The 13,411-nt window shown below is 40.4% G+C and overlaps 1 protein-coding gene and 1 pseudogene across 2 annotated transcripts in view; both read right to left on the minus strand.

Annotated features, from left to right (window-relative positions):
* The window catches only part of DLGAP1 (DLG associated protein 1), a 933,957-nt gene that overhangs the window by 719,820 nt on the left and 200,726 nt on the right, over positions 1–13,411 (minus strand). The window lies entirely within an intron of this gene.
* Positions 5,289–5,411, minus strand: LOC125914967 (uncharacterized; annotated as a pseudogene).

The following is a 13,411-nucleotide window of genomic DNA, read 5'->3' on the forward strand; positions in this document are numbered from 1 at the left end:
CATGTTGAGCTATTTTCATAGATATTTATCTTTGAGGAAATGGTTTTTACTACATCAAAGAAAATAACACGATCTAGACAATTTTCTGTTTTAGATGATTTATAAACCTGGAAGATTTATGTTTCTACCAATCTCTAGAATACCGAATAGCTAACTCTTTGCATAGAAGTCCTTTATTATTTCCCCCTCATTTTTATTTAGCAAACATTTCCCAGTAAGTTCCAAGAGATGTAATTGGTGGTACAATTCAGCATGGGAGACCAATATATAAGCAGATTTCCTATCCTTAGAAAACGCAATCATGTCCACTGCTCCTCCTGTTCCAGACATATTTACCCTACATACAACAGCTCAAGACTATGCTAACTCCATTTCATTTCCCAGAAGACATGGTCAACTGAGTGGCATGGTGGTAAGAGGAAGCCTTAGTAAGGGGCATGCTGGGGGTGACTTTGTTACTACTCCTGAGTGCACCCATCAATTGCCAGATAAGGCTATGATCCTCACCAGTTTGTCAACTTCAAGACAAGATAGACTTACCGCCCCTGCGCTAGAAAGTCTTTCAATTTCTGTTATAATTAATAATTGCCTGCAGCATCTCCCTTGAAACGTTTTTTTACCAGTATAGCTGAGAGGCAAAGTGGCAAGACTAGCACGGCTCTTGAATTCTCTAGCTGTGTGTCCCTAGGAATTGCTTAATCTTTGCTTCAGATGATTTTATGTTCTACCTTGTTTGTTTGTAATACATACAAATAATATCATAAATGTAAAGCCTAGTAATGACCAGGATTTCTTGACTTATTGCTAGCAACTAGATATCTCTTCCAGATAGGAGTGGGGAATCAGGGTTTCTCTCCTTTATTTTTCCACATTCAGAAATGTGTGGTGATGCCTTCCAATGTAATGTATTGTTTTTTTTTTTTTTAAAAAGAGCTTGGAGACAGATTACAGGAACTCTGACCCTCAGTTCATTATCTGAAGAACGAAAATGATAATTGTCATCGCAAGAATTGTTGTAAGGATTAAGTTGTGTAAGTGGAAGAATGTCTAGCATATAGCATGTGCTATTAAATTATCATTCCGCTACAATGTCAAGGTTTTTTTGTTTTTCGTTTTTTGTTTTTTTACTTGACTTTTGTCAGTCATACCATGTGGTAAGGTGGAACGTTCAGAACCTGTTGTCAATGTACCCTACATTTTTTCATCCTTAGTTCCCTCATCTGTCAAGTTGGGGGATTGGATAAGATGGTCTCTTGTTAAGTATGATGTGAAATGATGTGAGGCCCAGGAGCAAATGGTCAAGAAAGACGATTTGTTTGTGGTGCAAAGAAAGGTGGTTTTATTAAAGCATGGTGACAGGACCCATGGGCAGAAAGATGTGCACTGGGATTGTGAGGAGCAACTTATGATCTAAAGTGATAGGGGGTTAGGGATAGCATAAGTCCCTCAGGAATTTGGAAGCAAGGCTTCCGGGACCTTGATGGGCTAGTGGTTATTAAGAGAAAGTTACGTGCTACCGTCTAGTAAAACATGAGTCATGAGACCCTTCAGATATACACCAGTGGTCATATGCTTGAAGGATGACTGCCAACATATATATGGGCGGGGGGCTAGAGATAAAGGAAGTCTCTGAAGTGAGAGAAAGTGAGAGCACACTGGGGAGGACGAGAGAGACAGACAACCTCAAGCAGGTTCCACACCCAATGTACAGCCCAATGCGGGGCTCAATCTCACAACTGTGACATCGTGACCTGAGCCAAAATCAAGAGTCAGACACTTCATCGACTAAGCCACCGAGGCGCCCCTCCAAAAGGATTTTTATATGTTAAAGCAGACTTAGAAGATCCTGGAGGTCAGGCTAAGGTTGTTTTTGCCTCTAGCAAAGTATTCCCATTAAGGCAATTGAGTTCCTGGAGGAAAATCACTCTGCCTGCCTCAAGAATTTTCTAATGGGCTCCAAGTTGTAGGAGATTTAATTTTGTCTACATTTCTTCTGCCTTTTATCTCCACATCAAGCAAATAGCTAATATTGTTATTATGCTTATGTTATGGAGTCAGAATAACGCACAGCCAAGGTAACTAGTAGCTACGTGCATTTGCAGAGTCCCTTTCTCAGTCTTTTATAGGACAAAAGCATTGTCTCTTAAAACATCTCAGCAGTCACCTTCGGAAACCCTCTGAGCTTCTCTCTATGTATAACTGAACCACCAGCATCTTCAACAAAGGGTAAAATATGGTCATTAAATGCTCTTCAAAAAGCTATGCACAGAGCATAGTTAAGAATTCATTTTCAAGTGTGTGTGTGTGTGTGTGTGTGTGTGTGTGTGTGTGTGTTAAGACATGGGAGTTAAGATATAGGTGTTAAAATATAAGTAAGGGTATGTAGACTTGCATATGTGCATAAATGCCTAGAATAAAAGAACCATGAGCATCAAAATGTTAACAGTGGCTTTGGGGGGGGGGCGGTGTAGGATTATGAGGAAGCTTAATTTTGTTACTTATCCCTTCCTTTCTAACTGGATTTTTACAGTGTACGAGAACTGCCTTGATGATACAAAAATTAAAGCTATAATAGACACTGTTAGGTGGGTGGCCCTGAATCCCCCTACCTCGTGTTTTTATGAAGAGACATCAGCCAGAATACCGTCTCTGGGCTTTTTATTCACTTCTCCCCATGGCAAGTTACTGGGTGATAGGATGGAAGGAATGGAGCATGCTCAGATCGGCCTATTTTTCAGGGAAAAGGCCACATGCTGAGCTGCAGGCTGCCATTTGGTCAGCGGCCTCACCCAAAAGAGATGGATCGCCCAGTTGTACCAGTGCCTACGTGTGTGAGTGTGTCTCACGAAGAGGTCAAGTCTGACAAGCCCAATGGCATACAATTCTAACACCTCATTCCCTAGTCAGCTTGTGACTTAAAGAGGTGACACGGTCACCTCTGATCTCCTTCTCTGTTTCTATGTGTGAGCGTGTGTACGTGTGCATGCATGCACACACGCTGAATTCAGCAAAGCAAGGAGGTTATTACTGTTTCCTCGGAATTGACAGAGACTTGCTTGGTGGTGGTGTTTGTCAGCTAGTATTTATCTCCCTTGCCAAAACTATGCCTTGTCCATTTTGTAGAAATCCCTTTCCTCCAACAGGTATACTCTTGGGGGAGATAGTGCTGGAAGCTAGAGGGGTCCCTGGAGCCTCCTTCTGTTAGGAATTTGAACTGAGTGAAGAAACCAGAGACAGAAGCCACGGTTAGAGTTAATGTCTTGATTCCAGGGGAATTAGGCACTTGGACACTTCAGCGACTGTTCCTACTACCAAGAGCTCTGGATTGTCTGAGCGCCTTCCTTTTCTAAGACTGGCTTTGTGCCTTCCTTTCAAATTTATTAGTTTCCCCAAGATTCTTCTAATAAATTCTTGATCTGCCTATGTTATATAGAGTTCGCTTCTGTTTGCAGCAGGAGACCCTAGTAGATACCATTTAGGAAGGGGGAAAAAAAAGGAAGCAATTGTTGCCTGAGTTATGAGTAGATGAAACTCATTATGTACAAATGGCTCCAGTAACACATGAATTATTAAACTTAAACTAAGTTGTGTTAACATGACTCATTGTGTAATTACTTCGTATCACTGATCATAACTAGTGTCAAATGAATTAGTATGAGTTGTAAAGCTGGAATAAAAATACTATGATGCAATATTATTATAGATGCAAAATCTCAAACTCACTAGGGTTCCCTACCTGCAAAAACAATCTATAGATAGCACATATCATGTAAAGTATTTCAGGTATGGTGTGCCGTTATTTGCAGAAGGTAGATTTCCTCTCAGTCTGTTTCATCATTTGTGAAAGAGAATACCATCTTCCTTAAAGTATCATGAGTGCAATGAGATTATACCTATGAAAGTTCTCAGATCTTCCATAAGTTATGACCTAAATCTAAACAGCAATTCCAAACTATGTTCTAATAACAACCAAAGGTCAAGTTTACGCCCCTGTTAAGTAGAACAAAGCGGCTGAAATCTGAAGTCATTTCAGTCACATAAAGGAATAAATCTAGCTTTTTAATCTAAGTCAATTTCACAAATTCTTGACAACATTTTGCTAAACTGTTTCCTTTTAATTAAATAGAAGCAGAAAAGCATTCTCAATGTTGGGCAAGAATTTTTTTCAACTATGTAAATATACAGAAGTTTGAAAAATTATACCCCTTGTCACTCTTCATTTTGAGTATCCTTCCTTCAAAAAATGTATTCAGTAACTACTGAGCAGTTTTATTCAGTAAAAAGGAACATGATGATACAAGATAATGAGGGATTATACATTTATAGTGGCATCATTAATTCTAATCACAATATGTAACTGTCCTTTCACGCTGCTGAAAGCAAATGAGCTGGGCAATGAGAGCTGCTTCATGATTTCAGATTGTTAGAAATGGGTAGCTTTAGGCAAAGATCTCTCCCAAAGTAATCTGTGCAACACCTACATCCCAATTACTACTTGATGTGAGGGACAAAGGCAAAAGGAAAAATTAAGTGTCCTTACAATTTACAGCCCATTGACGAGTCCTTGAGACAGGCAGAGTGACCTTCCTCTAGGACCTCAACTGTCTTCATGTTGATACTTTGTTAAGGGCAAAAGGCAATCTAGCTTAACATTATCCTGGCCTGAAGGATCCTAGAAGTCTCCTTTAACATACAGAGTTCCTTCAGAAACTTCCTTTATCTCTACCCAACCCCCCCCAACCCCCGCCAAGGATATAGGTTGGCCATCATCCTCCAAGTATATGGCCTACTGATAAGTATCTGAAGGGTTCCATGACTAAGATTTTTTTTTTTAATTTTTTTTAACGTTTTATTTATTTTTGAGACAGAGAGAGACAGAGCATGAATGGGGGAGGGGGGCAGAGAGAGAGGGAGACACAGAATCGGAAGCAGGCTCCAGGCTCTGAGCCATCAGCCCAGAGCCCGACGCGGGGCTCGAACTCACGGACCGCGAGATCGTGACCTGAGCCAAAGTTGGACGTTTAACCGACTGAGCCACCCAGGCGCCCCTTCCATGACTAAGATTTTACTAGACAGTGCAAGTACCTTTTCTTAACAACAGCTAGCCCCTCATGGTCCTGGAAACCTTGCTTCTAAAATTCCTTAGAGACTTACTACTCTATCCCTAACGTCCCCCCAACTTGAAAGTGTATAATCGCTACCCCTCACAACCTCAGTGCAGCTCTTTCTGCCCACAGGGCCTGTCCCCGTGCTTTAATAAGAGCACCTTTTTTCACCAAAGACATCTCAAGAATTCTTTGGCTGTTTGTTCTGAACCCCATCATTTCCATACCACTACTTGGAATAACTTTTTTTTATACTGATAAGAACAGATACTACACATGATCTTAGCCAAAAGGCCGAGAAGCGATAATAACTTTTTTTTATAGAGCAGATATGTGAAATGTCCCCCAATCCTCCAACTTGCAGAATTACAATTCCCTAAGGAGTAGAAAACAGAAATGAAAATTGATAATCCATGTCTCATGTATTTTTCATGAAAATCAAAATTCGAGAACTAGGGGCGCCTGGGTGGCGCAGTCGGTTAAGTGTCCGACTTCAGCCAGGTCACGATCTCACGGTCTGTAAGTTCGAGCCCCGCGTCGGGCTCTGGGCTGATGGCTCAGAGCCTGGAGCCTGTTTCCGATTCTGTGTCTCCCTCTCTCTCTGCCCCTCCCCCATTCATGCTCTGTCTCTCTGTCTCAAAAATAAATGAACGTTAAAAAAAAAAATTAAAAAAATTCGAGAACTATAGCTCAGGTCATCTATGATAGACTTAATCACTGAGTAGACAAGGAAAATTAGGGCAACTATGTGACGTTGGAGTTGTATTTACACTGGACAGTTGTGGAGGCTGCTGATGATGTCAAAGTTAGCAGCTCTGTTATCAACTGTGTTAGCAGCTCTCTGTTATCGTGTAGCAGTTCTGATTTTAAGACTTGATTCATATCTTCCAACTGCCAAGGAGTAGTTACCATATGAGCGACTAAGAGAATCCATTCCATGCGTGTTTTTTAAAGCCTCTGTTATCAATGTCCTTAAGTGTGAAATGTACAAAGGGTTGTATTTTGATCTACCCCCTACATAATCAATCAATTATTGACATTGTTTGGAAAATTCAATTTGTTCCATCATTTATTTGGTGGAGTCTATGTTTTTAAAAGAAGGAACTAGGGAAGAAAAAAATCCTAATGAGAATTATCAGTCTTTCATCTGCAGTTTCTTAGTGTATACTTAGAACATCCCTACAGAGAAAAAAATCTCTTTAAAAAGATCAATTTTTTTCCTATGGAAACAGTATCAAAACCTGGTTTGTTTCTTTAAACGATAGTCTCACATAAAAAATGGCCAAAGGTGGGGCACCTGGGTGGCTCAGTCGGGTAAGCATCCAACTCTTGATTTTGGCTCAGCTCCTGATCTCATCGTTCATGGGTTTGAGCCCTGCATTGGGCTCTGGGCTGACAGCGCAAAGCCTGCTTGGGATTCTGTCTCCCTCTCTCTGCCCCTCCGCTGGTTTCGCTCTATCCCTATCTCTCAGAATAAATAAAAACAAACTTAAAAAATGTTTAAAAATATTTGCCAATGGAGTGAAGGGTTCTAAGAGACACAATCACAACTCTAGCTTGTCAACACCAATTCTCTCAAATCTAAAGTAAATCAACCCTCCCTCACTTGCGCTCTGTCTCTGTCTCAAAAGTAAATAAACATTAAAAAAAATTTTTAAAAATGGGGCTCCTGGGTGGTTCAGTCGGTTGAGCGTCCGACTTTGGCTCAGGTCACGATCTCACGGGGGTCACGGGTTTGAGCCCCACATCGGGTTCTGTGCTGCCAGCTCAGAGCCTGGAGCCTGCTTCGAATTCTGTGTCTCCCTCTCTCTCTTCCCCTCCCCTGCTCATGCTCTGTCTCTGTCTCTCAAAAATAAATAAACATTAAAAAGAATAATAAAAAAAGTAAATCAAAGTATCTTCAACTTAAAAACAAACTATACAAGCCTCTCCTTAGTTATCCACATGTTCATGGCTATTTTCAGTAACAGAGTCTGAAATAATACTGTTTTAGAGGTTAAAAGGTGAAATTATCACCTTCCTCAGCAAGTTGATATGATCGCAAGACCATACTTTTCAATCTGGATGCGGTTCTGCAAATCAACATTGAATCCATTAAGACCACCTGCATATCATTTCCCCCACCCACATCTTTTATCCCTTTCTCATGCTCTATTTAAATATCTTCTTTGATCTTCTTATTCCTTCAAGCAAGTCAAGTTTGCCCTCCAAAGAGATATTTCCTGTAGTTTGTAAGTTACTTATGTTAGAAATTCTCAGTTAGCCCAATAGTCCTTTACTGAAACGCAGTACCAGTTATCGGATACAAGTTGCCTTTAAGAGGCAAGGAAATCCCAGTGAATGGTTACTGGTTACTTGATTTCCACAGTATTTTCGTCTATTTTTTTAGGGAAAAAAATGTGTACTTCCTTTTCCTTATAGCCTTGGCTAGGTATGTTATTGCATGTAGTTACATATCAAAATCTAGTTGGTAGGTTTTACCCTTGAGAATGAGCACCATGATGAGGTCACTTCATTATACGCTATTACAAACATTCTACTGTTATTTAAATGTTACTAAATTTTAAAGTTATATTTAAATACACACTATTGCAGAAAAGATGAACATACTATCTTTAAAAAATGCAAGTTGAGAGAAAAAGGATGTAGGATCCTCAGAAAATAACCCTTTTTGAGGATAGGAAGTTCCCAGAAAATCGATATCTGACTAACAGTAATCTTGAAATCAAATTTTCTGATAAAAGTAGAACTTCTATGAAACCAGACTGAAAACCTAAAGAAAAAAAAAAAGATTAAGCTGTGCAATAATCCTCTCTTCCTATATATGGATAAGTATGAAAATGATACCAGTAGACTAGAATTGTTAAGTGTCCTAGCATGACTCACATAGTATGAAGAGCCTTCTGGGTAATTCCAGTTATGATCCATAGAAATAACTTTATCTTTTACGATGTGAGTTGGCTTGCTGAAAACATTGGAATGTAAAAAAGATTTTATTAGAGGGGCGCCTGGGTGGCTCAGTTGGTTGAGCGTCCGACTTCGGCTCAGGTCACGATCTCACGGTCCATGAGTTCAAGCCCCGTGTCGCGCTCTGTGCTGACGGCTCAGAGCCTGGAGCCTGCTTCGGATTCTGTGTCTCTCTCTCCCTCTGGCCCTCCCCTGCTCATGCTCTGTATCTCTCTATCTCAAAAATAAACAAAAACATTTATTAAAAAAAATTTAAAAAAGTATTTTATTGGAAATTGGCAAAATTTTCAGATCTTTTTATGGCATCCTGTGTTCCTGTTGAAAAGATCAGCAATTGATAGCCTTCTTAGAAGTACCATGTGGTTTCCATGCAATCATACAAACTTACACAATTTCATTTTGGCTCAATGATGATGGATACTGAACATAAAGAAGATACACATGCCCCTTGATCTCACTGTTCATGGGCCCATCATTCACTCTGACTTTGTCCTTCATATTAATGGAGATGCTGAGAAGTAAAGCAGACAAAAACAATAGCCTTTCATCTCTTCTCTTGGTTAAGTTGAGAAATTCATTTTTGGTCTATTAAAAACCAAAGCAATAAGTTACCAGACTTTGGGTCATGTCTTTCATCGCTGTTCAAAACTTCCTTTGTTACTGGCTTTTTCTGTTCGGATTTGTGGGGATGGGGCTGCGTATCTCGTGATGGAGCAAAACCTCTGGGGGATTCTGATGCATGGTGTTTCCTCACATACTGGTTGCTGATGCCCAGTTCTGTGGGTCCAGGCTTAGGGCCCCAAGTCTGCATTTCTAACAGGTTTCCAAGTGATGCCTGGGAACCACACTGTGGCTAGCATTAATGAGTGAAGCGTTCTGTGAACTTTCATAGACTATCTTCCACTTCCATTATGTTGTTATGATGAAATTTCACCAAAATGAAAGAAAATTAGACAAAAATATACTGTATCGGCTTAGAAAACAACTCTTCAGATGAATGGTTTCATATGAAATACGAATATATGATAGAAATTACACAGCACCTACAAAGAGCTAAATCTTTGCTGAATGGATGACAAAGGGAAAGGAAATAATTTGCCACCCGTCTCAAACCAATAGAAATTCAAAATCCCAAAGCACTGGCTGTTAGACATGGGATGCTTGCAGCAGAAAGCAGAAAGCCCCAGGACGCCTGGGTGGCTCAGTCAGCTAAGCATCAGACTTGGGCTCTGGTCACGAGCTCACAGTGCATGTGTTCGAGCCCCGCATCAGGCTCTGTGCTGACAGCATGGAGTCTGGAGCCTGCTTTGAGTTCTGTGGCTCCCTCTCTCTCTGCCCCTCCCCAACTCGGTCTCTCTAAAATGAATCAACGTTTAAAAAAACAAAGTGTCAAGCCCCATTCTCCCCTTCATTCTGTTTTTGAAAACCATGGGTTTGAAGACTGCCGTTATATCGCCATACGTTGGTGTGCTCCTCGGTATTCTGGGAAGAAGCCCATCCAGGATTGTATTTGTATATTGAATGGCCTGTGATACTATCTTGAGATTTTCTCCCTTGTAGTTATTTCCGCGGCATGGTCATCTGCCATCATGTAGAAAAATGATGCATCATCTTGGTTTCGCCATAAACACCACCAGGCACCGGACATGTGCGCTATTCAAAAGTGCTTCTCCTTCATCACAGCCTTCGGCCTGTTAATGCAGGATTCTCATTTTTGTAGAATGTGTCTTTCCGTAACAATAAAGTACACTCCACTTCATCGTGGAAGATTACAGCTTCCTCCCCACTCTTTTTAGAGGCCCAAGGAATATCCTCTGCCTGACAACTTTATCAAGATTCATCTTGAAATATTTTATGCATTCTATTTTTTTATCCACAGAAATTAACTTTGCTCATGGATCACCTTTTCAAGGACGCTATCCACTGTCACAGCTGATTGCTCCAGCATGTATTGGCAAGCATGCCCAGCATTCTGGGAGACAGACTTAAAATGAAAGAGAGTGACAGGGGCTAGGCATTCAGGGGACTTGGAGCAGATCTGGTCTTGGAAGTACAACCTTGGAAACCATTCCTACTTCAGAGATGAGTCATCATTTCCTTTGAGAAGCAGCAGAGCAAAGACAGCTCCCTATTACGCTCCTTCAAAAATTCTTTTCAGGGCGCCTGGGGGGCTCAGTCCGCGAAGCATTCAGCTCTTGACTTTGGCATAGGTCATGATCTCCCGGTTCATGAGCTTGAGCCCCGCATCCGGCTCTGCGCTGACAGCATGGAGCCTCTTTGGGATTCTCTCTCTCCTCTCTCTCTCTGCCCCTCCCTTACTCGTGCTTGCGCGCGCTCTCTCTCTTTCTTTCAAAAATAAATCAACTCAAAAAAAAAAATCTTTTCAGAAACATTAAGATACCAGGGCAGAAAACAAAGGGGGAAGGGTAGGCAGGAACATTAGGAATTAGGTAGCTGCCTGCAATCATGCATGTCGTACGCACGATGAGGTTAGAGACGCATTGATCCAATGTGCCCATGAGCTGCTCAGCTGCTGCAGAGCACAGGAGCACGGTGACAATACATCAGAGAGAAAAGGGAGAATATGCACACACCTGCCAACACACCTGCCCTCCCAGCTGCCCCCAAACTAACTTAGTCAATGAATCTGCATTTTGTGAAGCTCACACAATGCAGTGTCATGGCTAAGTGGGGAGTTCTGGACTCATAGGATGCTTAAAATTTTTCTCAGTGTCAATTTCACCATCTGTAAAATGGATATAATCATAGTTTCTTCCTGGTAGGAAGTGCCTGGCACATAGTAAGTATTCCCTAAATAAAAGTGACAGAAGCAGTAAGTAGCATTGTTGTGATCATCTCTCAGGTATGTGGAGGCCATTGATAACTGATGGGCACCGAGAACTAGGACAGTCCTGTCCCCAGTTTTGCTTCAGTAAACTTACTGCCAGGTCCTCCCAAGCCTGAGCATTCCTGGGGCATCATGAGAAGAGAATCCGTCCCCGTGAGAGGAGATATTTTTCATCACCGCTCTTGTCAGATCAAAAGGTAATTCAAGGTCACTTTATAGTGCGTGATTCTATGTTTTATATTTCACTATCAAACCCCCAATAACACAAATTTAGATACCAAACACAATGCCACAGCCATGTGCTATCCCATGATATTCCATGTCCCACAATCTTTATCTCTAAGTCCATTAATTTGGATGATAAATATGATCACTTGGGGATTTCCCCCTTGGCATCAGAGATGCTCACTCTTTTGAAAATAAGCAAATTGGAATATCTGATTTGGGTATATAGTTTTCATTTTTGGAAAAAGGAAACCCAGTTACCTTTTTTGTTTTTTTTCTCCTAGATAGGCTCTCCTTCCCTGTGGCTAAAAGGTAAGCAACATGTAAATTACTTTAAAAATGAGGCCACCTCTGTTTTGGAGTGTTTTCTCTCTATATTGCTATTTTCAAGTTGTTCGTACCTTCAGAACAGTTAATAGCAATATAAGAAAAACCTGTGCACCCATTATCGAATTTCACCATTTGTTATTCGTTTTGCTCATTCTTGCTTATCTTTTGGTTTCTTTTTTGCTGTATCATTTGAAGTTGCAGACATCACGATGTTTTAGCCCTAAGTATGTCAGTAGCATATCTTAAGAACTAAGACATTCTCCTACATAATCATATTATCTGAAGTACATCAGAAATGCCATTATGATACCATAATGTTACCTAACATGCAGCAATTCTATTAGGACCATAATTTGAAACATATTTTCAAAGCTAAGAATGCCAGCAGAAGTTTGGCTAACAAGGTCCTGCTTCTTCCTGAAAATCTTCTGTAGAAGAATATACGTAGGATGACCATGCCGTCATCAGATTAACATGCCACTTCTTCAGAAGTCAACACGTAACTTTAGTTTTCTGATTAAAAAAAAAAATGCACATTGGGTAACACCCTTTTTCCTAGATTTTGAGATTTCTTTGGGACTTTCAACATCATCGTAACATTAAATCCAATCTCTTGAAAATAAAAACTACCTAGGTTGCGTAATATACCTAACAGAAAATCAGGTGGTACCTATTTTGGAGTAAATATTGCTTGAAGCATGACAGAATAATCATATTGATATAAGTCGCCATGTTAGTGATAAGAGAAATGGCAAGGACAGTAAAGCAAATATTGTTGGTCATTCTTCGTGGATTCTGTATCAAATGTTGTCCCTCTCTCAAGCCAAAATATTTAAGTGATTCTAGGTAAGCCATTTGATTCTGCACCATTTTCTCCAACCATAAAATAGGAAAGATCCTATCACTATCAACGTCACAAGGGTATTAAAAGGATAAAGAATATGGGATGCAATTGCTTTTAGTTCATGGGACAAAAGGCCTAGAGTAGATCCCGGCTATTAGCATCTCAATACCTGCTGTCATCTAGTAAAATTGAAGGGGTCTCAGTCAAGTGCGCTGTGACAAACCTTAGAGATTGCTAGAACTTTTGTTAGGATGCCGCCAATGCCTAGTAATACATTTTCCCAACAGTTTGTAAAATTCAATCAGCGTTCAGTTCTTCATTATTCTAAGAAGAGTCATGTTAAAATGCATGCAATTACCACTTTATAGGTTAAAAGTGTTCGAGTATTAGCAATTTCCTATGGCTCAACCTTGCAGTGGTGATAGTTGCAGACTACTACTGTTTTACCAACTGCGGTTATCCCTTCAAACGTTACCCCACTATTCAAATTGTGTAAGCTCCTCCTACGTGTGCTTCAGAGACTGTTGGGCACAAGGCATTCACGAGGCCTATTAATTTCTTGAAGTCCAAGTGTTTCCATATTAATTGCTATTGGTGCTCCAACATCTTATGCACGCCCTTTCTTCCATCAGTATTACGAAGACATATATTGTGATGAGTTACAAATGTGATCTGAAACCCACACAAGACATGCGTTCTCACTCAGGAGCTAATACTATGAAGAGGTTTTCCAGCACATTTCTCCATTTCTTTGGTAAAGTAAGGGATTTTAGGGAAAAAAAAAAAAAAGCAAAGCTTGCTGGTTTAGCGGCTTTATTGCTTTGTTGTTTTTTTTTTTTAATGCAATAAAACAAACATTCCAATGTCTTCAAAGTCTTAATCCTAGCAAAGCTATTTTTCTTTACAAGCAATAGGCCTAGATTTTAAAATGAGAGCAAGTTCCAGACAACAGCAGCACAGAGATAACAGAGTCCCAGAGCAATTCCTTGACCTTACAGCAGGAAATAATGATGCATCATCAGAATCCGCTTGGGCGGTATCACTTTGCCAAGAAGCATTAGGCTTCCTTTTTAAGTAAGATTGGATTTTGCT

Source organism: Panthera uncia (genome assembly GCF_023721935.1).
Source record: "Panthera uncia isolate 11264 chromosome D3 unlocalized genomic scaffold, Puncia_PCG_1.0 HiC_scaffold_8, whole genome shotgun sequence".
Classification (NCBI taxonomy): Eukaryota; Metazoa; Chordata; class Mammalia; order Carnivora; family Felidae; genus Panthera; species Panthera uncia.